The sequence below is a fragment of the Mustela nivalis genome (assembly GCF_964662115.1).
Source record: "Mustela nivalis genome assembly, chromosome: 11".
NCBI lineage: Eukaryota > Metazoa > Chordata > Mammalia > Carnivora > Mustelidae > Mustela > Mustela nivalis.
Genome location: NC_139030.1, coordinates 7,615,112 through 7,642,716, shown reverse-complemented (window position 1 = coordinate 7,642,716; position 27,605 = coordinate 7,615,112). Strand labels below are relative to the sequence as shown.

The 27,605-nt window shown below is 36.6% G+C and overlaps 1 protein-coding gene across 2 annotated transcripts in view; it reads left to right on the top strand.

Moving 5' to 3' along the window:
- CNTNAP5 (contactin associated protein family member 5) overlaps nt 1–27,605 on the top strand; it is an 825,196-nt gene that overhangs the window by 634,319 nt on the left and 163,272 nt on the right. The gene's annotated exons all lie outside the window — the stretch shown is intronic.

The window sequence follows — 27,605 nt, the reverse complement described above, 5'->3', positions numbered from 1 at the left end:
TATACCACTAACCTGAACTTAGTTACATGGGTTTACCTCTCTGCAAAGAACCATTGGAAATGCAACCTTTATCTGGGTGAAATACTCCCTTAAAATTCCACTGTTAAAGGAAAGGAAGAATGGATATAGAAGAACAACTACCAATCTCCATTACCTTGTCTAATAGAGGAAGATGGGCATGTGAATAAATAGACAAACACAAATCATGATTTCCAAGTCTCCAACACAATGTACAAAGTTTATATGCTTAATTCTATCCAAGATGACCCAAGATACCAGAACCAACCAAAAATAAAAATTTATAACTCATCTAAAATTAAACCCTACTGAGATATATGTTTACATAATCCTGTGAGCCATTACATTTTCAAACTCAGGTGTACTTTGATTTAGTTCCTCTTTTATTTCTTAACTATAAGGTTGAATTTAAAAAGTCATCTGGGGGCACCTGGGTGGCTCAGTGGGTTAAGCCTCTGTCTTTGGCTCAGGTCATGGTCTCAGGGTCCTGGAATCGAGCACTGCATCAGGCTCTCTGCTCGGCAGGGAGCCTGCTTCCCCACCGCCCTATCCCGACATGCCTCTCTGCCTACTTGTGATCTCTGTCTGTCAAATTAAAAAAAAAAAAAAAGTCATCTGTACTCTTCCATGTATTTTCTATATATTTTTCTTGTGAATGGACAGTTCTTTATTTTTAAATCCTCCTCATATTCCTGCCAAGCCCCTGTTTTGAACTATATTCTACTTTGAAAAGGTTGGGCACTTTAAAAATTGATATAAAAACATTACTATAATTATTTTTCTTTAAATTCCATAATAAAAAAAATATACATCTGTCACTTGGGAAATGCACTTATGGAATAACTCCCTTTCTGAAATTGTTGAACCAATCATGTGTAGCAGTATAGTATTGGTAGTAGTAGCAGCTATCACCTACATGATACCTGAAAACTCTAAGTATCTTTAATAGGTTATCATCTTATGAATTTACATTTGCTTTTTAATTACATAGGGTATAAACAATTTAAGAGAAATGAAAAATCTTTAATTTCTCTATATTCTATCCATACTTAAATAGCAATCAAACGCATGGTATGTGTAAAGACACAAGCTAGATATTGGGGATGCCTAGGTGGTTGGAAAATACAAACATACACACATTTTTTAGAATAGGCAACTACTAGATGAAGAGTAAATAGGTATTGATTAGTTGATAGATTTTTCTGGCATGGTACCTAGTTAGGATGAGAGGAAATAAAATTAGGCCATTGGTCTCTGCAACTTCCAACAACCTGTGGATAAATATTCATCTCTTGGGAAATCATTCTGCTCTAAAATAGGGCTGGTCTGGCAAAACTTCTGTGGTATTCAGTGAAGTGTTCCTTTGCCTAATTTCTTCCTGTTACTATAATCACCCCCTGCTTAAATACTCTGGGTGCTTATCCTCTTCAACATGATTTTAAATATCTAGATGATCATCCCCCACACTTTATTTTCATTTGGCCAAGCTCCCACTATATAATTATTTTAATCAAGAGCATCGTCTCCTTTAACCATGATAGCAAATGATGCCATTTCCAGAGTAGGGTGGAAATTAAAATGGTTAGAATCCAATTTGATTTGCTGTGTGATGGTGATTCAAAGGCGATGGAGGGGAGGAGTGTATGCTGTTTGCCACAGTGAAGTTCAGAGGCTGCGTGCTGCCAAATTGGCACAGTTGCTACCTATGAAAGCTTTTTATTTTACAATAGAATTGTAGAATTTGTATTATTGAAACATTTAGGAAGTACCTGAGTAGTGTTGAATATTGTATGTTAGTGTGTGGAATAACAGTTCCTGCCTAAAAACACTCAATAATTGGTTTAAATGGATAACACAGACAATTGTAAAATAAGTTAATGATTTGACATACTGTTCCCCAAACTGTAGTGTGCATAAGAATCACCTAGGGAGCTACTAAAATGTTGATTTCTTAGGCCTTATCCCTATAAATTCAGATTTAGTCAATGCAACGGAAGGCCCTGGAATCTGCAATTTAAATAATTGAAAGACACAATGCATAATTCTGTTGCAGCTCGGATATAGATTCCAACCTTGACAGAATATTGGGAGATCTGACATCAACAATATAAACCATGCTGGTTTAAGTGGACTGTGAAATGTAGGGTAATGAGGATGGAATTTTCATAGGTCAGTCTCACCTTCAAGAGGTATTTGGTTTGTTCCTCTTGAAATTCATGTTTGTTTGACTGCTGGATACATATACAAATATGTTCATACAAGGCTTTACAGAAGTAAATGTGGATGAATTGTCCCACAATAAACATTAGATGCTCCTTATCGTTGTGGGTACACAAAGCTCCAAATTGCTTGTCCTCTCCCAAAGGCAGACTTGAAGTGTGAACACATGGATGTGAATGCTCTAATCATGTGGTGACATTGGATCTATCTCAGCCAATGTTTCAAGCCTTTGTACTAAATAAATTAAAAGATGAACAGATACGAAGAGGACAACAGTTTGGTTGGTCATACCTAAATACCCAAATTTCCAGTCCCACCTCATTCTGACTAAATAAAATTGAACATGAATCCTTTAAAATAGAAATGTTTAAAAAAAAGACATAGACAAAGTATTATTATTTATTAAGCCCCCCACCCCCACCCCATGCCTAAGAAAATGATCTTATTTGGATTGGTAATAAGGAAAGATGACTTTTTCTAGTTTTATTTTATAAGCCCACCCCTCCATCTAAAGTTTATTTTTTTTTAATTTTAAAAAGATTTTATTTATTTGTTTGACACAAAGAGAAAGAGAGATAGAGAGCTCACAAAAGCAGATGGGACAGCAGGCAGAGAGGCAGGCAGAGGAAGAGGGAGAAGCAGGGTCCCTGGTGGGCAGAGAGCCCAACATGGGACTCCATCTCAGGACTCTGGGATCATGACCTGGGCTGAAGGCAGATGCTTAACTTATGGGGTTACCCAGGTGCCCCCACCCTTCCATCTAGGAAAAAAAAAAAAAAGGTGTAAAAATCGGTCCAACAAACTCTTCATTTTTCAGTAGAAGTTAACATCAGTGAACTTCCCTGACCTTTGTTTGTCCTGTGTTCTTTTTTTCTTTTTTGGCACTTTCCAACCAAGCTATAATGTGTCAGGGTATAAAAAACTATGGAAGGGAGAAAAGAAAAGAGCCCAAACTGTCCATTTATTGAAACACAAACAAACAAAACCCTAATTATTGCTTGCTGTTGCTGAGACAGTGTTGGTGATTATGCATGCTGAATATAATTTCATTGGATGTGATGAGTTTTCACATTTTGTTTCCTTCAGGATCAAATACATATATTTGCTAGATCCTGGAAACATTATGGAAGTGGTATGGGGTCAATGACTTTAAGGAATATCATGGACTCATTAAAGGGCAAGCCAGTGATTTTATTGAACAAAGTAATTGAGTCCCCTTTAAGAGAAGAGACAGAGTCATGTCATGGGTAGGAGAATAGGTGGACTCTGGTAAACCTCTCTGATTCTCAGTCTCTCCAGCTATCAAATGGGTCTAATAAAACTCCCTTTATAAAATATTAAAAGGACATATCTAAATTACCTCTTATAATTACTAACAAACAATACATGTGTAAGACATATTTAATTCCTCATTTTCTCCTATGAGAAGAATGCACCTTAGGGGATACAAAGGTTTCCAATACTGTGCGTGACACAAATGTTTTATGAATTAATGAAATAAAGATCCTGTCTTGGGAGATTATAATCTATGAGTAAATATGAGGGACAGGCATAAAGAATAGCCTGACCAAGTAGTAAGCTTATTATGGAATTGGAAATTGAGGAGATATCATTTGTTCTGATATCTGGTTATTAAAAGATATTTTTAAATTACATTTTGTTTTAATTTCCTTTTTGAATTACAATTTCATAATAGAAATTTGGAAAACTTTTTCCATAAGGTGATTTTCAATGACTGCATAATAGTTTCTCATGTGATTGTGTGGCAATTTATTTAATTATTCCTCTACTGAAGGGATTTAGATTATATCCTAGAATTTTAAATTCTGGGTAATACCACTATGAACAATTTATTAAGAAATATTTAAAAGGTTTTTAGAAGTAGAGTTGTAAGACTTTAAAAAAAGAAAGAAAGAAAGAAAGAAAGAAAGAAAGAAAGAAAGAAAGAAAAAGATGGCCAGTGTTCCTCTAGAAAATTTGTCTGATGTTTAAAACAGTGAATGGCTAAGATTTTCATATGAAAAAAAAGAAATGAGGTTGGTCTTTGATGCCCTAGTCCCAGTGGTCAGAATTTTAGTGGAGGACTCTTTGTAGTTCTTTACCTGAAACATGACTTCTTTGGGGCAAGTCCTAAAGAAAGAAGGGGATAGTGAATTCTTAGGTTTTCTGAGATTTTCGCAGGGATGAATTCAGGATTATGAACCAACGGGAATGAGATGGGAGTGAGGCTCTTAGCTCAAAGACAGTTCTGAATTATTTGTGAATCCAGTGCTGCTTACATCCCCTGATCCCAAGGTATCTGGGTTCTCATGTTGACCCCACATATACAGACCATTCCCCGAGGCTGGGCTTCCTTCCCTTCATCTGTGAGAAGAGAGTGTAAGCTGCCTGGATGTCTTGTGTTGACTAATTTATTGGTTGTTTTCAGAGTTTGTATCTGAAGCATTTTAACTGCTAAATATTGTCACTAAAGCTGTTGAAAAACCCAGTGGTTTCCTCCTTTGAATATTTTCTGAAAACATATGTTCCCATTTCCCCCATCGAAGCTGAATTCAGTCACATCTGGTTGTTTCTCCCAATCTCTGTTCCGTTCTGATGAGTTTTGAGTGTACAACTGATGAAACCAGAAATAACTTAGCAGCTGATGGTATTTCAGGAAACAACTTTATTTTTTTTTCAATCCCCAATTTTTAAGTGACTCATAAAATAAAAAATTGTTTAATTATTTTTAATTTCCAGGTAACTCTACTACTTTTAGAGCTAGTTTTAGTAGAAACCAGATCATGGGACATGGAGAGAGAAAAGGTAGAGCCAGGACTTTCACTGTCCCCGAACAAGCCTTGCTGGAAGCCTTACAGTCACAAAACACAACTATACAGAAATTAAAATAAAAAGTTTAAATCAGTTTGCTGTAGCAAAATGTTCCATGTATGTTCCCCCCAAAAGACAAAATATTTAATTTTGTGCCTATATCGCTTTAGGTATAAAAATAGAATGCTAAATTTCTTTGAAGCCTAATGATCTAGTTCACTAGATCATATTGAGAATACAATTTTTGAATCCTTATTATTTTTTTCTTCTTTGATATATTTTAAGGTAGTGAATGTTTTCTTTGTTATCAACCTAAATAATACTATTTCATAGACTGTGAAACATTTGTCTGTCTAGCTCCCATCTTTTTGCAACAGTCATACACCTCCGAGGGTGGGAAGATGGAAAATCCTGTTAAGCACATAGAAGAAGAGAATATATTCCAATACTCACCTTTGCCTCTGCCCAGCTCCCTCTCCATATCAGGTGGTAGACAGAGGTCAGTACTCAGAATTGCCGGACAGATTTTCACTTCGTTTATCCGTAAGAGTCCAAGGAAGGGTGCTGGAAACAGACAAACAAAACAAAAGATAAAGCAGAACTCCCAGAAGATATCAAAAATAGTACCTTTTGAAAATAAACTGGAGGGACGCCTGGGTGGCTCCGCTGATGAAGTGTATGCCTTTAGCTCAATTCATAATCCTGGGGTCCTGGGATAGAGTCCCACATTGGGCTCCTAGCTCCCTGGGGAACCTGCTTCTTCCTCTGCCTCCAGCTCCCTCTGCTTGTGCTTCCTCCCTTTCTGACAAATGAATAAATAAGATCTTTAAAAAAATGAAAAACTAAATATTTCCTATTTCCTTTCATGAATGCCACCACTTCCCTTAATACTTAAGAGACATTAGACTTACCTTTAAGGTGTTAGGAATTTTAAAATTGAAAACTCTGAAATCAGGGCAAAATCCCAAATGGCACTGATTTCACTTGCTAGGGCTGTTATGTTGAAATACCACAAATTCTGTGGCTTAAAAACAGAAATCTATTCTCTTACCGTTCTTAAAACTTGAAGCCCAAGATTAAGGTGTAGGCTGGGTTGGTTTCTTATTCAGAGGCCTCTCCTCTTGAGTTGCAGATATCCAAATTCTTGCTATGTCCTCACATGGTTTTTCCACTATCCACATGCTTCCAATAGGGTCTTTTCCGAAAAAGAGACTTTATAAGGGCACCGGCCATATTAGATTAGTGCCTCACACTAACAGCTCATTTTAACTTAACCACCTCCTTAAAAACCTTCAGGTACTCGCAGTTGGCACTTCAACATATGGATTTGTGTGTGGTAGAGAGTAATTCAGCCCAAAACAGGTATGAAGAGCTAAAAATAATTTCATATCATTAGTCAGTTACCAATCCTTTCTGAGAGCCTCAGCAATCACCTCAAATCACTCAGAAGTTAATGTGTGATGTTTGAACATGTAGTTAAAGGGTCCAACTTTCCCCTTCTTTCCCTTCCCCAGCTGAAGTGCACAGTGTGGGTGGTGGCATCTTTGTCTCCTCTGTTCTCTAAAGCACTTGACCCTGATTCAAAGCAGTATAACATATCCCAGACCCTTGTCAGAGAGTCTGTTCTCAAAGTGTCTTCTATCAATCACTTACGCATATCCCCGCTCAGAAAAGTAGTACTGGGAGGGGAGAGGGCCATGGGAAAGCCATGTACTCCATCTGCTCCTTAATTTCTCTCTTAAGATCAAGCCTGTCATTTGAAGGCTAACCCTTAACTGTAATGCATTACTTTATCCACGATAGCCCCTTTGCTTTTTCCCTCTTCCCAAAGGACCTCCTAGAAATTCCTCCAAGCAAAATTCAAAGTGTGTCTTTTGTGGTAGGCATGCTACTGAAGACATTTTTCCAGTAGATTTCTTTGTGACCTCCTATAGAGGAGCTCGTATGAAAACTTACTTTCCAAACTCAGTGTTTAAAAAAAAAAAAAAAAAAAAAAGTCCTTTATGTCTCTTGAGAATTGGTAAGCTTTCTTCTTTTTGTAAGAAATGTGTAGCTGATGGTATCTTTCCTGTCTCTTTTACTGACAAAATAGAATTTTACCAAATAATTTATTTCTAGAATTTTATTTTATGTTTTTACTAGGACAACCCTAATCTATATTGTATCATGCATGTAGTGGTCATTTCCTTTCTTATTTCTTAAAGATTTTATTTATTTATTTGACAGAAAGAAACAGTCAGAGAGGGAACACAAACAGGGAGAGTGGGAGTGGGAGAAGAAGGCTCCCCACTCGCAGGAAGCCTTATGCAGAGCTGGATCCCAGGACCCAGGGATCATGACCTGAGCCAAAGGCAGATGTTTAATGACTGAGTCACCCAGGTGCCATTTCTTTTTGAAAGTCACTTGAAACCAAAGAATTGAATAGAGACAAAAAAACATTATTCTTTTTCTCAAAGAACTTAAAATATCTTTAAAATACAGAAAATTTTACAAATATAGTTTTAAAATAAAAGTTCTAAATGACTGTAGCCATCTATAGTGGGAGTTAATAAAAGTAAGTTTCATGGAAGAAGTAACATTTGTGTAAAAGTAAGGCATGTTGGGGAGGCACCTGGGTGGATCAGTTGGTTAAGTGTTTGCATTTGGCTCAGGATCCTGAGATCAAAACCACATTCCAGAGCTGGTCTTCCTGCCCGGTGGGGAGTCTGTTTCTCCCTCTGCCCCTTCCCCAGCTTGAGAGCACTCTTTCTTCCTTCATCTCTCTCTCTCAAATAAGTAATATCTTTAAAAAAATACGGTACAGGGATGTTGGCTTAAAAACTTTAAGACAATTATAAGTCTTTTGAATCTTCTGAGTGATCTTTTTTGGAAATCTGGTAACTCCACAAAAAGAGAACTGATTGGTCTTTGTAACCCAATATTTAAGCCAAACTGAATGGTAATTCATAATTTAACATGTAAACTAAGATATTTTCTTTTACCCTCTGTTAAATTCTTAGACTGCTGGATAAGCCTTCTTACCTCTCTGGTATAGAAGAGGGATTGTTTCAGTCTCCTGGACATAATCAGCAAAGTTCTCTAATAAAATCACAGTTTAGAAACTACCAGTCATGACCTATGAGGACTCACTTGCCAAATCACCTAGCATCACTTCCTCCCTGCTTTCTTGGTTGAAGCTCACAAGTCTATAGGGATTTAAAGTAAGAGGAGTGTCAGAAAATTTTCAGACCCTCTTTTGAAATCACCTCATGTACACCCATTTCTTACCTGAAAACACTTGTCTTCAAATATTTTTTTTTAATAAAATACTTGTATTGAACATCTAATTTAAGCTAGACAGTGGTAATTGTTCATAAGAAAACTGTTCAAATCTTGATGAATTTTTGGATTGTTTTCTGTTTAGATATTATTTTTTATCCTTGTTATATTTGCAACAAACAAACACACACTAAGCAGTTTTCCTAACTAGATAAAAAAGGACATTAATTTTAAATGGAATGAATCATAGGAAGTTTGACTATATATGTAAATGTAATTGAAATAAAGTTTCTTTTCATACGTATAATATCTCCAAAATTGGAATAAATCTTATAATCAATGTTATATTTTAGTTGATCTGGTAGTAGATTTTCTTTCTTAGTGGTACAAAAAATAACGGTACAACTTATTATCATGGAACTAACCTTTGGAGAAATATGATAGCTGTTATCAATAATTCCAGAATAACCAAAGAAACTTAGCATACCCTCCATTTTGAGAGATTTGAGAGATTTTTCTATATAACAAGAATAAGTCCTAGATCTTAGATCTTGCTTGAATTGTACCATCCCAGAAACCTGTTAACCCTCAGAGGTATTTTTTCCCTTGATTAATGTGCTCATTTTTCCAATTTGATTCTAGACTTCTAAGAGTAGCCAACAATGCATTAGCTGTCTCTATCAACTGAAAGGGCCTTTAATTGACTTGTTTCTATTGACTGAGACCCTAGAAGGCAGTCTCTGTTAATGGTATATCCTGATGGAGACAAGGACTGGGTTTGCCAGCATTAGGGCTGAGTGGTAGATGTAGTGTATCATGTTATATTCTCATCACTTATCTTTCCTTCTGATAGCAACAAAATGACTTATTAGAAAATGAATCCCAGCATTATGTTGTTTGATAAAATATATACCTGTCTGTGAGAACTATAGTTAAAAATTTCTTGATAATGATACTTTCTCAAATCTTAATTATTCATCTTTTCAGAAGTTATATCGAACTTATCATGAAAAGCATTTGTACTGTTACACTTTTCAAATAGGGTGGTGTTTTGTGCTTTACACTAGACTGTGTGTGTGTGTGTGTGTGTGTGTGTGTGTACATGGACATATATCTACAAATATATATACTTGTGGTCATTTAATGAATTATTGAGAGTCTAATAAAAACTGGGTGTCTATTGATTACTAATCATCCCTACCCTTAGGTAGATTACTGACCATGTCTGCAACATCATTTTTTTTTTGCTGCACCTTTTGTGATTTAGAAACATAGTGATAGTATATTTTAAGTCCTGAGTGATCACTAGCCAATGTTCTAACTTTTTTATTTAGAAAATTAGTTTGTATCAACATACACAGCTAATCAGTTTTTTCAACTGGTCATTTTGTCTAATTTTTTTCAAATATAGAGTACTCTTTTAAATGGCATATTTCTGCTCAGAAACCAAAATTACCACTTTCATGTATTTTCTGTTTGTAGACTATCTTTTAGAATAATTAAATGACCTTTGTGGTCTATCATGGAACAGAAAATCCTTGAAGGCAGGAAACTCATAGCCTTGTTTTATTTTTTGTTATGTACCCTGCAAATAACCATAAACAGGAGAGTGGTTAATAAATATTATTCAGATTTGGGATGTGAAATAGGAGATACAGGCATGAAATCCTATTTTTATTGCTATCATTATGCTGATGATCCTCTGGCCACTTCTTTCTGGTCTGCGTAATTGCAGAGCTCTTCATATTTTATTCATTAGAAGAGCTGCTCTGTGTCCATTCTTCTTATGTTGCTGCCTTGCACTGTTTCTAGCACTGCCTGGTGGGCGTGATCTGTGGGCTCCATCAACTTTCTGTCTGTGCCTTGTTCAGGTCTCTAATGAATTAGACTTACAGCCATCGGCTATGTTTTAAGGACAGAAATGAACGAAGAGGGGATTTTTGTTTGTTCATTAGCAGGAACTATGAAAAGCAAACTCACGTTATCTCCTTCATGCTCTCCTTCATGAATGTGTTCACCTGTTATAATTTGAAAGAAAACTTGATTCATGCAGGGATTTGCATAAAGGGTTCCAGCTAGCTCTTCCTTTTTTCTTTCCTTTTTTTTCCTTTTTCCTGCCTTGTCTTTTTTTTTTTTTTCTTATCATAATCAGGTAATGTTTATTAAACAACAGTGATAGAATATTATAGACAGAATTGTGGGCAATTCTTAAATGTGTGATTGTGTTTATGTATTTAAGAAAGAAGAAGTTAAGAATTATCTTTGGTAGTTGCTCAAAAAAGGGATTGGGGAGAGAAGGAGCAAAAGAAGTAAAAATGACTCTGGAGCGGGGGATATAAGAGAGAGGTGGAAAGGAGAAATGATGAAATGAGAGAGAGAAAGAAAAGAGAGGGAAGGAGGAGGGGAGAGAGACAGAGGTGGAGGGGAGAAGAGAGAAAGAATGAAAAGGAAAAGGAGGATTGGAGAAGAGGAAAGAAGAAATTAAACTGACCACTCAGGCAAAGAGGGCATGGGTGTGTGGGAGTGTTTCTCTCTAATGTTCTGTAATTTACAGTTGAATCTGTAGTAGCTGATTAAAGGACAGGATTGTCTTACATAAACATCCTCATCCTACATGGTTTTCAACAAAAAAGCCCCAGAAAATATGCCATCAGCAAAAGGAATTTACAGTATGGATGGAAACATTCATAGTATAAGCCACAGTGGGGTTAGTTGGTGTCTTCATAAATGGTAACAATCACTTAGAGGTGATCTATTAACATGAATGATCACAATGGCGTTTTGATTAGCAATGCAACATTTACTCCCTTAATATTTCAACACACAATTACTGAGTTTATCGAGTGCCTTATTTAATACAAGACTAAGAGCTATTTGTGAGGTATGTGTGAAGACCTCTCTGTGTATATTTTATATACATTCCTGTAGGACAATGAGTAATAAATAATTTTCAGACTCTGTGAGGAAGCAGTGGAAAATTCTGATGGAACAGTTGAGTCCACCAAACAACTCAGGAAAGAATACAGGGTTGGGAATCTAGGCTTTTTAGACCTTTGTGATAAGTAATAGATGAAATGTCTATGAAGAAGGACAAGGAAAATTTCTCCATATCTCCAAGTGTGAGGCCCACCAAAGAGTTGTGCATGGGAAAAATATTGGTAAGAACAGGTAAATGGCTATTCGAGGTCTTTTCTGGTTCCATATAAATTTTAGCATTATTTGTTCCATTTCTTTGAAAAAGATGGATGGTACTTTGATAGGAATTGCATTAAATGTGTAGATTGCTTTAGGTAGCATAGACATTTTCACAATATTTATTCTTCCAATCCAGGAGCATGGAACATTTTTCCATTTCTTTGTGTCTTCCTCAATTTCTTTCATGAGTACTTTATAGTTTTCTGAGTATAGATTCTGTGTCTCTTTGGTTAGGTTTATTCCTAGGTATCTTATGGTGTTGGATGCAATTGTAAATGGGATTGACTCCTTAATATCTCTTTCTTCTGTCTTGCTGTTGGTGTAGAGAAATGCAACTGATTTCTGTGCATTGATTTTATATCCTGACACTTTACTGAATTCCTGTATAAGTTCTAGCAGTTTTGGAGTGGAGTCTTTTGGGTTTTCCACATATAGTATCATATCATCTGCGAAGAGTGATAATTTGACTTCTTCTTTGCCGATTTGGATGCCTTTAATTTCCTTTTGTTGTCTGATTGCTGAGGCTAGGACCTCTAGTACTATGTTGAATAGCAGTGGTGATAATGGACATCCCTGCCGTGTTCCTGACCTTAGTGGAAAAGCTTTCAGTTTTTCTCCATTGAGAATGATATTTGCGGTGGGTTTTTCATAGATGGCTTTGATGATATTGAGGTATGTGCCCTCTATCCCTACACTTTGAAGAGTTTTGATCAGGAAGGGATGCTGTACTTTGTCAAATGCTTTTTCAGCATCTATTGAAAGTATCATATGGTTCTTGTTCTTTCTTTTATTGATGTGTTGTATCACATTGACTGATTTGCGGATGTTGAACCAACCTTGCAGCCCTGGAATAAATCCCACTTGGTCGTGGTGAATAATCTTTTTAATGTACTGTTGAATCCTATTGGCTAGTATTTTGTTGAGTATTTTCGCATCTGTGTTCATCAAGGATATCGGTCTATAGCTCTCTTTTTTGGTGGGATCCTTGTCTGGTTTTGGGATCAAGGTGATGCTGGCCTCATAAAATGAGTTTGGAAGTTGTCCTTCCATTTCTATTTTTTGGAACAGTTTCAGGAGAATAGAAATTAGTTCTTCTTTAAATGTTTGGTAGAATTCCCCCGGGAAGCCATCTGGCCCTGGGCTTTTGTTTGTTTGGAGATTTTTAATGACTGTAGCCAAAGGGATATTGAAAAAGAAAGCCAACGTTGGTGGCATCACAATTCCGGACTTCAAGCTCTATTACAAAGCTGTCATCATCAAGACAGCATGGTACTGGCACAAAAACAGACACATAGATCAATGGAACAGAATAGAGAGCCCAGAAATAGACCCTCAAATCTATGGTCAACTCATCTTCGACAAAGCAGGAAAGAATGTCCAATGGAAAAAAGACAGCCTCTTCAATAAATGGTGCTGGGAAAATTGGACAGCCACATGTAGAAAAATGAAATTGGACCATTTCCTTACACCACACACAAAAATAGACTCAAAATGGATGAAGGACCTCAATGTGCGAAAGGAATCCATCAAAATCCTTGAGGAGAACACAGGCAGCAACCTCTTCGACCTCTGCCGCAGCAACATCTTCCTAGGAACAACGCCAAAGGCAAGGGAAGCAAGGGCAAAAATGAACTATTGGGATTTCATCAAGATCAAAAGCTTTTGCACAGCAAAGGAAACAGTTAACAAAATCAAAAGACAACTGACAGAATGGGAGAAGATATTTGCAAACGACATATCAGATAAAGGACTAGTGTCCAGAATCTATAAAGAACTTAGCAAACTCAACACCCAAAGAACAAATAATCCAATCAAGAAATGGGCAGAGGACATGAACAGACATTTCTGCAAAGAAGACATCCAGATGGCGAACAGACACATGAAAAAGTGCTCCATATCACTCGGCATCAGGGAAATACAAATCAAAACCACAATGAGATATCACCTCACACCAGTCAGAATGGCTAAAATCAACAAGTCAGGAAATGACAGATGCTGGCGAGGATGTGGAGAAAGGGGAACCCTCCTACACTGTTGGTGGGAATGCAAGCTGGTGCAGCCACTCTGGAAAACAGCATGGAGGTTCCTCAGAATGTTGAAAATAGAACTGCCCTATGACCCAGCAATTGCACTATTGGGTATTTACCCTAAAGATACAAATGTAGTGATCCAAAGGGGCACATGCACCCTAATGTTTATAGCAGCAATGTCCACAATAGCCAAACTATGGAAAGAACCTAGATGTCCATCCACAGATGAATGGATCAACAAGATGTGGTATATATACACAATGGAATACTATGCAGCCATCAAAAGAAATGAAATCTTGCCATTTGCGACAACATGGATGGAACTAGAGCGTATCATGCTTAGCGAAATAAGTCAAGCAGAGAAAGACAACTATAATATGATCTCCCTGATATGAGGAAGTGGTGATGCAACATGGAGGCTTAAGTGGGTAGGAGAAGAATAAATGAAACAAGATGGGATTGGGAGGGAGACAAACCATAAGTGACTCTTAATCTCACAAACCAAACTGAGGGTTGCTGGGGGGAGGGGCTTTGGGAGAAGGGGGTGGGATTATGGACATTGGGGAGGGTATGTGCTTTGGTGAGTGCTGTGAAGTGTGTAAACCTGGTGATTCACAGACCTGTACCCCTGGGGATAAAAATATATGTTTATAAAAAATATAAAAAATAAAAAGTTAAAAAAAAAAAAAAAAAAAGAACAGCTAAATGGATGTATGAGTAGATGGACTAATGAGCAGACAGTTGAAGGAACAGAATGGATAGGTGAGAACTCTCATCATCTTCCTGTTGAAGCAAATTAAAAGTGGGCACGGGAGAGCCATTTGACCTAGGAGAGGGAAGGTAGTAAATTTTTGTTCTGTTTTGCTTTGTTTTTTGAGCCAGAGTAGAAGAAAACTAAGAGAAGGTGAATTGGTTCTCTCTAATCTTCCCAAAGTATGGAACAGAGTTTGCTAAATAAAATGACTGAAGTGGAATGGATAACTGTGGCAGACACTTCTCTGGTTCTCTGGTGAATCTTCTAGGGAATTATGGAAGATTGGCATCATCAAATGTATATTAACTGTATTTATATTAAACCAAACAAAAGAGAAGAAACTAGTTAATATATATTTCAGTGACCTTTTCTCAGTTAAAGTTAAACTTAATTTTTAGTATGTATTTTATTTATCTCCTTCTATCATTATTTTTTTTTTTCTTTAGCTGGAACTGGTAAAACTTCATGTCTGTGTTTTGGTAATGGAATTCAATCTAAAACGGAGGCGCTCACTAGTACTTAGCAATCTATAGTGTCATTCAACAAGAATTCTTTAAAAATAAAAGGAGGATAACATCTGAACATCTTGAATGAGGTTCAAACCATCTCACCAATGGTTTTAAAATTTCTGTGTGAAAAAATTTTGGGGTCTGATAGAAACAGAGAATCTTGGACTCAATTCCCTGGGAAAATACAAAGAACACTTGTTCTTATGAGAACATCAAATCATTCTGATTAAAGTCAGAATAATAGTACACTTTGAGAAATACTGATCTATTTCTAGAGAGAAAGTCCAATTGGTTCCTGTTTATATGATTACCCTCTCACTCTTCATGTAGCTGTTGACCAGTGATAGAGGTCCAGGAAAACTGGCTTTCTGAGAAATAATGGTAATTAATATTTATTTTTTCAGATTTTGCTTGTTTCATTGATTGACCATTAGATAAATCAAAGATATACCAATACAGTTAGGAAGACAAGATAGTTTGGAATATCTGAAGAGAATTGAAGATACAAACTCAATAAAAAGCCCTCCAGTTTCACCAATAAAATATTTACTTGATGTATACTCATAATTTTGACTCAAGATCAATTGTTGTGAAGATCTATAATACCCTTTCATTTCTACCATTATAGGACTGGGTTCCATTTGATATAATAAAAATGGTATTGGTATTTGGAGCCTTAAGATCTAAATTCACATCTTCCTAACCATGTGATCTTGGGAAAATTACTAATCTTTTATTACCTTCAGTTTATTTGTGAAATGAGAATAAAAATCTTCACAGAAATGGGGGAGTGGGCATTGAATGAAATAAGTTATGTAAACCTTATTTTGAAGACTACTGTGCAGTGATACCATTTGATTTCAATGATTGGAAAGCCAAAATGGCAGATGTATTTGAAACAAGAATGACCTCAGAGTTTTCTTCTAAAACCATGCTTTCTACTAAATACTAGCCCGTTTTATTTTTGTTTGTTTGTTTGTTTTTTCCTGTTGACACTCCACATGTTGCCTAACATTATCTACTTATTCTTATAGTATTTATTCTTATAGTGGGATAATATGGAAGGATTTTAAGAGGAGAGATCAATCATCTAATATATATTTTAAATATCCTAATTTTCTGTTATTAGAATAAATTTTAGGGAATAGAACAATAGGGGAGGCCGGGATTTTACTTTTGAGTCTGTTGCAATCACCTGCAATAAGTCTCTGTGGCTTTGGCCGGGAGCTATCATTTGCTGAGTGACCTTGGATGTATAATGTCTCCTCCAGTTAATGCCTTTGTTTCTTCATCTGTAAAGTGGGATAGAATAATTTACCTCATAGAGTTGTTGTGGAGATTGAATAAACTAGGTTATAAAAAGTGCATAAAACTGCCTGAAATATTTTAAATGCTCAGTAAACCCTGGATGTTTTAAATTAGGATTGCTAGTATTAAGTAGGTGCATTAGCTTGGGTCCCCAGATTTTTGCAATTCTCTCTTTCTATGACTGTGTACAGACATTAGGTGTTTTACTTTTCTAACTCTGTGTCTTATCCACTATTATTATTATTAATTAATTATTACTATATTAATCAGTATAGGTTAACCTATGCCTTGGTAATAAATATATTACTCCAGGTCTCTGGGGCTTCACACAATGACAGTTTCTTTCTTCTCACATTACGGTTTGATATGGACAGGGAAATCCTCAGCTATCTTTCTCACCCAGCATCTGAAATTACTACTCTCAAGTTTATCCTATCAGAGGAATGGTGTGTTAAACCAAAGATCTTATTTTATTAATGGTTCCCACGTGTTTATCATAGTTGGTCATTTTCGCTACACGGGTCATATCTCCACATGTTTTTGGCACATTAAAAAGTGGGTAGAAGAAGAATCAATGAAACAAGATGGGATTGGGAGGGAGACAAACCATAAGTGACTCTTAATCTTACAAAACAAACTGAGGGTTTCTGGGGGAGGTGGGTTGGGAGAAGGGGGGGTGGGGTTATGGACATTGGGGAGGGTGTGTGCTTTGGTGAGTGCTGTGAAGTGTGTAAACCTGGCGATTCACAGACCTGTATTCCTGGGGATAAAAATACATGTTCATTAAATAAATAAATAAATAAATAAATAAATTTTTAAAGAAGTAAAAAGGTCTGTGAGTCTTTGTGAAGGTAAGTGTTCCAAATATGAGCCCTGCAGTGGTGGGTCTTAAAGACCCAGAGCTATGAGCCCAGGTCTGCCCTCAGTTACCTTGTGATTTGGAGCAAGTCATTGAACCTTGCAAATCCTCTTCATTACAGCTCTTAAAATGAAATATACCGCTGAATGCAAAGTATTATTATATTCTCTTGTGAAACATAAACAGTGTAAATAGAATTATTTAAGTTATTCATTTTGTCTATCTCTTTGCCTAATGAGGAAAGAATTCCTGTGACCCATTCTAGAGAGATTTGTCTAGTCTTGCTTTAAATAACCCCATCAAAGTGAATTTTGTCATTTGTTTTGAGAGGACAGTATCATTAATCTTTTCTGCCCCTCCCTTTTGTGCTCACTTCAATTAAATAGGCAGGGAGAAGAGACCATTGAACAACATTATAAAAATGTTAATTCCTAATGTCACTGAGTAGCTCTTAATCACACTATTAGACATATGGTCTGATTTAATGATCCTGACCAGCAAGTGGTAAGAACAAGATTGACTTTGATGAATGTCTACCATTATTTTCTGATATGGATGAGGTTGTTTTTCTTTCTAACTAAATGTTTTCTCAGAAATGATATTCTACTTAGAAAGATTATATAAAATGCTTTGTTTCATGGCCAGAGTCTTCTTTCCTAAACCAGTGTTTGATGATTTGTATTTTGATCATACAAGGAACCATTTTGGTGCAATCACCTGTAATTATTTGCCCTTTCAACTTGAGTTGATTCTTTCTCTCCCTCTTATTTTTCAAGCCCACATGCTCAACTACAGTCAGTGAAATAGCTTATCTTTAGTATATGCAGAAGTCTTATTACTTCAGACAGTTTCTTCCTCTAAGGATGCTGTAGTGAATTTTGGGTCCCCTTTAGTGTCTCATACCTGCACAGACTCTTCCCAGTGGCACCATCCCCCTCAATGCCAAGCCTCTAATCAAATGTCACGATTTCCATGAAATTAAACCATTTCCATGAAACCTTTCTCAGGACTCCTGAGACAAAATTTATAGTTTCTTATTCTGGGCTTCCCTAGACTTTTATTAACTGCTCTATTTTGGCCCTAATCTCATTCTAACTTCCATTTCTCCCAGCTGTGTATAAGTCCTTCTTCCCCTAAATGTTATGAGCTCCTTTGGGGTAGTGATAGTCTGTTAAAATTATATCACTGGGTTACACACTATGATCTTCATATAGTGTATAATGAAGAAATAATTGAGGTGATTATGTACATATATATGTATACACACACATGTCACACTAATATGCATACTATATATACACACTAAAAGACACACACTAATGTATATGGATATATACATACACATTGTATTTAATTACATTATTTTATAAATCATAGATATATGTATGAGATATTTATTTTATATACATATATGTATGCATGTGTATATATATATTTATTTATGTATTTAATTTATATATATTATATATAGTATTTAATATATATATTAAATTTATATATATTATATATAGTATTTAATTTATATATATTAATTTGTATATGTGTGTGTATATATACACTAATAGAATAACATAAGACTTAAATATATATAAGTCTTATGTTATTCTATTAGTGTGTGTGTGTATATATATACACACACACATATATTTAAATATATGTGTGTATATATTTAAATATATATTTAAATATATATGTCTTACATTATTCTATATATTTAGTATATATTAAATATATGTCTTATTCTATATATTAAATATATATTAAATATATATATATATATATATATATATATGTCTCATGTTATTCTATTAGTGGAAGCTGTGCCAGGTGACCATCTAGTGATCAGACACTTGTATGATTCCTCCAGAGTCTTATGCACAATTTCTAACCAAATGCAGGGGTGTGAGGCATTGAGCCTAGGAAGGATGAATGGGGACTATTACCATTGGAAAAAACTGTTATCTGAAATGTAGGAAGATCTAAGCACCATATCTGAAGGGAACAAAGGTAGGTGGGAGAGTCAAGGTTCCACTTTAAATAATGGTCCCTGAGTTAAGACAGGCTCAGAGTGAACCCAGACTGGGCTCAACTAAACGTATGTGGAAAGGCAAGAAAGGCAACTGCAGAAGAGGATTAGGAATGACTCCCAGAGCAACCACTCAAGTGCCTGCTACAACTGTTTACATATATGGGCCAGAAGATAGACAATTACTTGGGCCAAAAGAGGATTGATGTTTCTTTATATTTTCTTCATCCACCTATATTTCTCTTTTTTTATGTTTCTAACCGAATTGTAAATCCTTTGAAAGCAGAGCCATTGACCTTTCTATTTAGTTCTTTATAAGCCCTACAGAATATGTTTATGTGATTTTTATCTAATTTGTATTATCAGTTATTGTCACAATAATGTTATCCAGCCAGGTGCCAAAGCTTACTGGAATACAGCACTCAGTGCTTATTCTCAGCTCACGCGTTTGTGCATCAGAAGTGACAACTGTGCTTCATGTGTCTCATCCTGAGGTCCAAGCTGGACAGTCTGTTACTCCCTTGACACGTTCTTATGGTTATGTCAGAGAAGATCCTCAGAGGAAAGTGGAAACATCCATAACTCAAGGTGTAGACTCTGAATGGACACACTGCCATTTCTCTTCACATTCAATGGGCCAATGTAGCAAGAGCAAATCTAACATCAAGGAGACAGAGATATTTACCATCAAACCACTATAACATATGTTTACTGATCAGTGTGGACATTTTTGAAGCTGTAATAGAAATGAACACTGGAAGTCTCTGTTGGCACAATGAGCTTACCAGAATTTATGGCTATGAGCATACTACTTGTAAACTTAGAAATAAAATGAGGAAAAAAAAATAAAAACAGTGACAACAGTTCAAAATGGTAGCACTGTCTCTGTATATTTACAGAACTTTCCAGCTTCATGCTGAGTTTGTTTGGAATTGTGTTTGGAGTGTTTCTAGGGGTGGCAACCGCCAAATTCTCTTGGCTGTGGCTGTAGTTATCACTGGGAAGCTATTGTGTTTATTGTGTTCTCAGTTATCAAGACTTTAATTTAAGCAATTGCAAGATTAATGAAGGATCTCCAATTTGAATTCTGTTCAAAAACTCAGTGATTCAGCCGTAAAAGGGTGCAGGTAACCTGCATCATGATCTGTTTTAAATTTCTGACATTAGGAAAATCATAATGTGAAATTAAACATATACAGCTTGGTTTTCTGCTTAGGTGTTCTTTTAAACTTATTCTGATTTTTCTGTCCTTAAGCTCTGTCTCTGTGTATATCATATAAAATGTCTCACTGGAGGAAACCTGTACTTATGCACTAATTATCAAAACTCATAGTTTGACCTTCTATAATGCTTTAAATTCATATATATTTTTCTGATGCTGTTTGGAAAGGAATTAATATGGGCTTAATTTCTGAGGTCAAAAGTGAGGATAAGGATTTTTCTTCATCTGAATCCTCTTACTTCACTGTCTGTCTTTCAATCTGTATGTGTGTATCACACACACACACACACACACAACCTCTCCAAGCTGAAATTCCCTTTATAAAACATTCTGTAATATACAATATGCAGTACATTTCCACCTTCTTTGGACTCAATTGTGAGAATTATTTTCCAAGTTTATGTTGCAATACCTTCTTGATAATTAGAGTAATAGGAGCTTTGTGTTAGTCAATTTCAATGGGATGTAAAGTACACACAGACATTTCTACATGAGCCCAAGGATAGAGACAAGCCTTAGAGTCTTGGACTTCATTCCTTCCCTAATTAAAAAAAGGAAGACAGGGCAGGGATGAAGTCCAAGACTCTAAAGCTTGTCTCTATCCTTGGGCTCATGTAGAAATGTCTGTGTGTACTTTACATCCCATTGAGACTGACGAACATGAAGCTCCTGTGACTCTAAGTATCCCCAAGAAAGTACAGACAAACCTAAGTCTACATACCCTGCATGGTCTAATATGTCAAGTAAGTTACATGGTGGTCTGCACGATTTTCTATTTTAACTTATTTGTCGAACACCCTAGCCAGTTTTGGGGAAACAATTCCAGTTCTAAGAAATGGATGTTTAAAAAAAAGAAAACTGAGAAACTCAGAAAGGTACAGAGCTTTTGAAAGGCAGTCAGCTACAGGGCATAAATTGTGCCTCTTAGAATGTGTGCAGTCTTTAGCCAAACCAAGTATACTTGTGGCTGTCTTGCAGAAATTCGTGGTGGGGTCATCCTGGAAAGTTCTAGCAAGCAATGCTAACATGAGATTCTGCTGTGGCATTATTAGTGTGTATGAGTGAGTAGTAGTTAGATATATTTAGGAATGTGTTATCTTTATTTTAGTGATTATGAGAGATTACCCATGACTGGCAATTTTCTTAGCTATCACTTAAATCTACCCATATGTATTTTGTTGAAAGGCCCAAGTTTTGTGTTTGTGTTTTGTTTTGTTTATTTTTTTATTTAGTCTTTTTGGGATTTGGGGGCCCTACATTTTTTAACCATGTATTATTTCCCAACATGTCAGAGCACGGTAGCATAACAGGGATTAAACCCATGGACTCTTGGGCAAGAATACTTGGATTCAGGTTCTGACTCTGAACTTTCTAATTGTATGGCCCCAAGAGGGTATTTTAAACCTTCTCTGCCTCACTCCCTTCACCTGTGAAGTGAAGGGTAATACCCACCTCCTAGGATAGCAGTGATGATGAAATGGGTTGATATGTGTAGAGCACATCACAATACTGCCTGTAACTTAGCACATGCTCAGTAATGTTTCCTATTGTCACCTTTATAAGCCTCATGACAAATGATTGATCTTGGTCTGGTGATATTCTATTTGATATTAATAAAAAGCACCTTTTGTGGTTACATACTGCCACACACTGAGGTCATTCACTCTAAGTCATTAACTTTCTTAGGAGGGTTTTTTTGTTCAATATATATATGATGGGGGTGCCTGGTGGCTCAGTGGGTTAAGCCTCTGCCTTTGGCTCAGGTCATGATCTCAGGGTCCTGGGATCAAGCCCTGCACTGGGCCCTCTGCTCAGCAGGGAGCCTGCTTCCCCTCTCTCTCTGTCTGCTTGTGATCTCTCTCCATCAAATACATAAATGAAATCTTAAAAAAAAAAAAAAAAAGATGAAAAAGTGTTTCAACAAAAAACATTCTGAGAAGATTCTTTTAAAAAAAATGTATATATATGATGAATTTTCCTAGACTTTGTTGTGTGCATGAGGATACATAACAATAATAATTCCAAATGCATAGAAGTAATGCAAATGAATGCAATTTCTCAGTGATTTTTTTTTTCTAAACCTTGCATATGGAGGACCTCACCACCTCTCTGAGGCCTCTGTGTCTACTGTTGAGGTCCTGGTGGTGCCATACTCCAGAGGGATCGGGTCCTCCCACATTCTTTTTTTTTTTTTTTTTAATTGTGTTATGTTAGTCACCATACAGTACATCATTAGTTTTTGATGTAGTGTTTTAAGATTCATTGTTTAGATATAGCATCCAGTGCTCCATACAATACATGCCCTCCTTAATACTCATCACTGGGTTCACCCATTCCCCCACTCCCTTCCCCTCTAAAACCCTCAGTTTGTTTCTTGGAATCCTCAGTCTCTCATGGTTCATCTCCCCATCCAACCACCCCCCCCTTCATTTTTCCCTTCCTTCTCCTAATGTCCTCCATGCTATTCCTTATATTACACGCAGAAGTGAAACCATACGATAATTGACTTTTTCTGCTTGACTTATTTCACTCAGCAAAATCTCCTCCAGTCTCATCCATGTTGATGCAAAAGTTAAGTATTCATACTTTCTGATGGCTGAGTAATATTCAATTGTATATATGGGCCACATCCCACATTCTTCTCTTAGGTTTTCTTGTGGAAGTCTGCTGTAAGAGGGGCAGTGCATTTAAACACTGCTTCTTTGATAGGAGTCTGGCCCCTAAAATCCTGTAGCCTCAGGCTTCAGAAGCACAAAGCATTATGCAGACCTTCTTTTCTGGGGTGCATAAACTCTGCCCCAACAGTTTAGAGTTCTGATCCATTAAGTGATATTAAGTGTGTCTTTACCTCCAGGATGCCATTTGCATTCTTCTTCTTCCTCTTCTTCTTCTTATTTTGTCAGAGAGAGAGAGAACACAAACAGGGGGAGTGGCAGGCAGAGAGAGAAAGAGAGAGTAGCAGGCTCCCTGATGATCAAGTAGCCCAAAGCAGGACCCTGGATTCATGACTGAAGCTGAAGGCAGATATTTAACCAACTGAGCCACCCAGGTGTCCCGCCATTTGTCTTATTCATACCTGCCCCATAACTTTTGTGTTATTTCTGTGTTAATGAAAATTTGCCTTGTGAGTCCTGTCTCTGCAGCAAGTCAGAATATACATGCCCAGTCTCCTTGGCAGCTGGGATGCAAGCATGTCACCTCTGCTTCCCTAATCAGACACCTGTATGCAGCTCTTACTGGAGGTGAGCACTGGGAAGCAGGCTCTTCATGGAGCTTCTATTCTGAGAGTTAGGATCATTGGCCACAGTAACTTCTGTCTTTGGGGGGATGACGCCTATTGACCCTATTGACCTGTAGAGGAGTGGTTGTGGCACTGGCAGCATGACATCTTTGGCTGGGTAGGTCTCCAGTATTTGACTTTCAAGGCTAGTGAGCCAGGCAGAGTTCCCTTCGCAGGCCAGTGAGCAACATGGTAAGCCCATTAGCCAAAAGCCCATTTCTTCGCGGGTCATGGTTCTGTGGCAGCCTGATATCTTCTTAATTATACCCTTTGCCTTGGAACTATCGGAGTGAATTCTTAGTTTGTAGCCAATAATCTAATTTAATACATGTTCTATTTTGCCTGTTTTCTGCTACTTTTTTTTTTAATTGGACAGTCCAGTTAGAGTTTCCTCAAAATTTTAAAAATAATGGTTTGAGAACCAGCTGATAGATTTTAGGAAATCCCTTTATTTTACATTGATCCTATATTTCCTGATTCTTTATACTGAATGTTTCCTTTGTTTGCTGTGTTATCCACCAGATAGCCAGCCATTGAGGCACTTGTTCCTGCCCTGAAGTTTTGCTCAATATTTTAATTATTTTTTCACAGTTTTTATCCTGACCATTCTAAAACTGCAGCCCACACTTCCTTGCAGTCTACCTTACCTCGGTCTGCTGTATTGTTTCCATACCTCTTCTTCCTTTTTAAATGTGAAATTGTTATTGGGGTGTGTGGGTGCCTCAAACAAACAAACAAAACAAAAGTCACTTTTGCATCCAACTCTTAATTTTGGTTCAGGTTATGATCATAGGGTTGTGAGATCAAACCCTGTATCAGACTCTGTCCTGGGCATGGAGCCTGCTTAAGATTCTGTCCCTCTCTCTGCTCCTTTCCATCTCCTCTCTCTGTCACTCTCTTTCTCTCTCAAATAAATAAATAATAAGACATTATTTAATTACTATTATTGTCTGTTTCCTATAATTACAATGCAAGCTTTTGGGACATGTTTTCTTTCTTTGTTGGTTTGCTTTGTCTTAAACTGATTTATTCCAGCTACCTAGAATAGGTCCTGGAATATTATAGATCTTCAGTAAATATTTGGTGAATGAATGCATATTGAGATATGTCTATATCTGTATAATTGTGTTTTGTGACTTTACTTTTTTTTTTTAATTTATTTTTTATTTTCAGCATAACAGTATTCATTATTTTTCACCACACCCAGTGCTCCATGCAATTTGTGCCCTTTATAATACCCACCACCTAGTACCCCAACCTCCCACCCCCCACCCCTTCAAAACCCTCAGATTGTTTTTCAGAGTCCATAGTCTCTCATGGTTCACCTCCCCTTCCAATTTCCCCCAACTCCTTTCTCCTCTCTAACTCCCCATGTCCTCCATGCTATTTGTTATGCTCCACAAATAAGTGAAACCATATGATAATTGACTCTCTCTGCTTGACTTATTTCACTCAGCATAATAATCTCTTCCAGTCCCGTCCATGTTGCTACAAAAGTTGGGTATTTGGGAGGGAGACAAACCATAAGTGACTCTTAATCTCACAAAACAAACTGAGGGTTGCTGGGGGGAGGGGGTTTGGGAGAAGGGGGTGGGATTATGGACATTGCGGAGGGTATGTGCTTTGGTGAGTGCTGTGAAGTGTGTAAACCTGGTGATTCACAGACCTGTACCCCTGGGGATAAAAATATATGTTTATAAAAAAAAAAAAAAAAAAAAAGAAAGGACTTTACTTTTTTTAAACACCTGGTCAGGAGAAAATAAATTTAATTTCTTCAGTGGCTGAAATGTGAACCTAAGGTTTAGATTCCCTACCTGACTATATCATTAGAGTCATGAATCAGGGCACGTCCTATCCTTTTTGATCTTTGGCTTCCTTGTTCGTTATGCTCTAGAGGAAAACAAACATAAAAATGGGACATCTGAGAGGAAAATTTAGCAATGAATCTCCTGCTTTCAAATATCTGTGTGTGTACATGTATTTTTCTACTCTTTTTCCTTCTTTCTTCTTACTCATTGACATGCATTCAGTTAACATAATTTAAAACCTTTATACTAATCTCTAGACATGAAAAGGGGACCCCAAGCCTCAGTTCTGTAAGACAATGATGGATTTGAAACAAAGCAAAGCCTCAAGTTGCTGTGAAACTTCTAGAGGCTTAAGATACCAAATGAGAATTTGTAAAATTCCTAGAAAGCAACACAGATTCCAGAAGCTGTACGCAAATTGGTTGTTCGGAAATCATACCATTAGTAATGATGCTATTAGTATGATTACAACCTTGGTTTAGCTCATAAGCAAAAATAATTCATGATGGTATTGAACATTATTATTTGATCTGAACTAATGTTATGGGGAAGAATCCTGGGCAGTGCCAGAAAGATGTAGAGTTGGGGAGATTTCTTCTCATGTTTTGGACCCAGAACCAACATTGGTAAATATATTCACATTTAAAATGTTTTACCGTTGTGTTCCCTGGACTCAAACACCTGGAAAATCTACCTAAATTTACTCCATTCCCAAAAGTAGTGCCCTCTGCCCTAAATAAACCCACCAGCTCTCTAGGCCACTTGAGTGGCTTATCTAAGCTAGAATTTAGAAGTAAAACAATTCATTTGAACTACTGTTCCATGATTTATAGGGAAAATGGATTTAAACCATTGAGAATTAGTATTTAAAAAGAAGGGTCTGGTAAACAAATACTGTTAACTGGAATTCTAGCTTAAAAGATAATAAGGGAGCTTGGAACATTTTAGGCAGAATCAGGTGTGTTATTTTGGGTTTTGTATGGTCCTTCAAGCTGTCCTCCTTCGACTCAGTAACTCTAAGATACTTTTGCTTTTCACAGTATCTTCCTGAACTTTTCGTTATGACCTACTGTTTCATTTGTCATTTCTCTTCCTACTTGCCTCAGTGACTTTCATAAGTATATTAGCACAGAGAGCAATCCAGAGAAAGTTGTTGCTATCTGTGCATACACAAATAATTTGTAAATTATGTGTTTGCAAATCAGGAGTTGTATGCACAATTAAATCTTGACTTGGCAAAATTCCAACCTAGTAACATCATCAGACAAGCATTGTTCCATTTTAAAATGGTACATCGTTAAAAATGATCCCTAATAAGCTTTTTTTTTTTCATTTTTTAGTAATCGCATGTTAAGTGCCTGTTGTATGCCAAAAATAAACAAAACAGCAATTTCCAAAGGGACCTGGACCTAACTCCATGCAGCCTGATGATGTATAACACCTCCATCTCTCCCTACAACCCGTTGCTTGGATACACTATCATCTTCTGAGTAATAATTTTAATCTACTGAAATATTCCCAATCATAAAAGAAAACTCCAACAGATTTTACTAAACTAAGCTTTGAACAAAACAAACAAACAAACAAACCAAAAGGAAGAAAGAAATTGATAAACACAAGACTCCAAAGTAGTTTTCTCTCAACTACAGAAACCAGAAATCAGTTTATATACCAACTCTGTATGGATTAAATATACCTTCAGAAGGAATTATTTGGCCTTGGCAGTATTGATCGTCAACATGTTTTATTCTTTTTCCTTCAAATATTTGAATTTGAAATATATAACTTCTCTTTATTTTTTTAAATTAAATTTATTTATTTTCAGCATAACAGTATTCATTATTTTTTCACCCCACCCAGTGCTTCATGCAATCCGTGCCCTCTATAATACCCACCACCTGGTACCCCAACCTCCCACCCCGCCCCTTCTAAACCCTGTTTTTCAGAGTCCATAGTCTCTCATGATTCACCTCCCCTTCCAATTTCCCCCAACCTCCCTCTCCTCTCTAACTCCCCATGGGACTGGAAGAGATTATGCTGAGTGAAATAAGTCAAGCAGAGAGAGTCAATTATCATATGGTTTCACTTATTTGTGGAGTATAACTTCTCTTTAAACAAAGTAGAAGCTATGGTAATCCAGGGTTCCAACACTATTCCTCCACCGTAGTCTCCACTTGTCCTCAGAGACTATCGGAAACTGATAATTAATGTCAGGTCAGTCTTGGCCCTCATGCTGTTGCTTTTCCTTTAATAGTTTTATAATGAAATTAATTTCTGTATCTGTATCTTAAAAATATTTGGTCTGCA